Source organism: Nannospalax galili, unplaced genomic scaffold (assembly GCF_000622305.1).
Source record: "Nannospalax galili isolate Female #2095 unplaced genomic scaffold, S.galili_v1.0 scaffold22, whole genome shotgun sequence".
NCBI classification, from domain to species: Eukaryota; Metazoa; Chordata; class Mammalia; order Rodentia; family Spalacidae; genus Nannospalax; species Nannospalax galili.
In genome coordinates, this window is record NW_008347230.1 from 71038 (window position 1) to 73766 (window position 2729).

Genomic DNA, 2729 nt, shown 5'->3' on the forward strand with positions numbered 1-2729 from the left:
AAAAAAAGGAAAAATAAAAAATAGAAAAAAATTAAACAACCGAAAATTAAAAAAAAAAAGCTGAAACTAAAGGTTAGAAACCTAAGATCAGGAGATGGCAAATTCAGTAGGGTTCTCCAGCCCCAGACCCCTCCTGCTCTTCTGGTCCGCACCTCTTATCTTTCTGGGACTAGGTGATACTCTGGGCTCTGAGGCCAGACAACAGGAAACTCACCTGAATTCCACTTCCAGTTCAGGCCCATTTTTCGCAGAGTCAAATACATACTCTCCTTCAAAGCCTCCTGTTCCTAGTGGGTAAAGTGCCATTTGGTTCTCAGCTGGTGGTGATCCAAGTCTTTCAGGTTCATGATGTGGGAACCGTCTCCATCAAGGGAGCGATTGGCATGGGGTCCCTTTATCAACCGGATCACCTCAACCACTGTAACAGACCCTTGGTCTCCAGGAGCAGGTTTAGCGTCCTTTCCTTGGACCGGTTGTTGTGCCTCTCCAATCAGCCAGCTCCGTATAGGGTGGGGAGAAAGCAAATGGGTTTCAATAGAAAGAACTTCTTAGTTTTCAGACACTGAACGCTGTCAACTTGTAGAGATTTAGGAGATGAAACTTAGATTCCTGGATTTAACCCTAACAGGAAGTCTGCCCACTGTAGCCCCTCATCTTCAAGCCAGTCGGGGCAGACCAGCAAGGTGGATCCAAGCGCTTGGCAGGGCTACAGGGGGACCCGGTGGAGGCGGGTCCCCTGGGCCTCCTGTGACCTCACGCATAGCTAGGTTCCTTTTCTGCAGCCTTTGCTCCACACCCTCCCTTCCTCCACCCTTCCTTCCTTCCTCCCTTCCTTCCTTCCTTCCTTCCTTCCTTCCTCCCTCCCTCCCTTCTTTTCTTCTTTCCTTTTTCTTTCTTTTTCTGTCTCTTCCTCCTAGAAAACCGTTTGAAACTGAGCGTTGCTAATAAGAAAACAAGCTTGTCTCCTCCCAGGACCTTTCACTTGTGAAGGAAAATGGGAAGGAATCAGGAGAACAAGCCAAGGCTGTCCCTTTTGGATTCACCCATCAAACTCCTCGGTTCCCTGTGCAACTCTGGCTGCCTGCAAAGCTCGACGTGCAGCGCAGCTGTGTTTCTAGGTTCCTCTGCATCAACAAAGTGCTTGCAGGTGGAAGACGGCGCGACTCCCGACAATTTCTCAGGCTAGGCGATAGCTTCTCCAGATAGATGGGCCCTAGGCGCGCACGGAGGAACCCGCCTTCATCTTCCACGCAAAGTTCTGGGGACCTCAGGCTCTGCCTTACTGGTCCCTCCTCTCACGCAAGCTTCTAGTTCCAGAAGGAAACGACCACAGGCGTGCACGGTGCTCCCAGGCTGACCCTCCACCTCTGGCAGGAGTTGACTGGTTTAGGGCACCCGAACCTGAATAATCCGCGGCGGTCTAGGACTGCGGACGCACCTGGCAGTGTAGATTCCGTAGCCGGGCGGGGACACTTTGGGGAACTGCGGACGTGACAGGACGTGACAGTCGCGTACATGTTAGGGTTCCAATAGCAGCCCCCTCCCCCTCCCCAACAGGGACCTACAAACTCTGCTGAGAAGCAGCCTGCCTTTCCACTGACCTCCAAAGATAAGCAGAGTTCCTCTTAAGAGGAAAAGAAGACACTTCCACACCCTAATCCTACCTGCTTCCCCCTCCCTGATTCCACACCCTAAAGCCCTCATATGTAAAGGCCCAGCTCACAACCCGTGGACATCTTCTTTCCTGGACATCTTTCCCTGACTCCCTTCTCCCTTCCCCCTTCCCCCTTTCCCCTTCCCCTTTCCCCTTCCCCCTTCCCTTCCCTTCCCTTCTCTTCCCTTACATTCTTTCCCTTCGTGGACATCTTTCCCTTCCCGAGGGAAAGGTGCCCCGAGCGAAATAAATCTGTGAGGATTCCATCTGAGCCTCCATGCTTCATCCAACCGCTCATGCTCTCCATCTGCGCCGCTCGCTCCCGCCCATTCTCTACCTATCAAACGGCAGCTTTGCTTTTAAGCCGTCCCACCCTTGAGGATCGACAATCTCTTTCTCCTATTACCTCCCATCAGGAGGATAAAGGCAGCTGTGCCTTTAAGCCATCCCACCTTTGTGGATTGGAAATCTCTTTTTCCTATCACCTCCCATCAGGAGGATAAAGGCAGCTTTGCCTCTAAGCCACCCCACCCTTGGGGATTGGCAGTCTCTCCTCTTTTTCCGCCTTTTATTTTCGGTCTGAGTCTTCATGTGGGACTGTTAAAGACAAAGGAGCAACTGAGGCTTTCTGGTCAAGGCTACTCCCTGATGTTAGCTGAAGGCTCTTAGTCCTCTTAATGGACTCTGACTACCTGCACAGGTGTAGACAAAGACCTCCTATCTATACATCTTTCTAATACAAAAAATCAGTAACGCAACGGCCAGTTAAATGCTCTTAGAGTGGCTGCTGATCTCTTAAACTTGCGGGAAAGCTTGTGCTGTGGACTGAGTAGGAATCACCTGAGATTTTGATCCCAGGCATGTTCCCTTAGAAATCAGCATTTCACCCCACTTTCCTTTTCTATCTTAACACTGCTAGAAACAAAAATCCCCAAAGTTTCTAAGGGATCTTCATATAAGCCTTAAAGTCAACTTCTAAAATAAACTTCCCTAATCTGTTTTGTTATCTTGCCCCTGGGGTATTCAAGCCAAAGCTAAAACCAGTTAGGTGAGAATTTAAATTAACTAGCCCCTG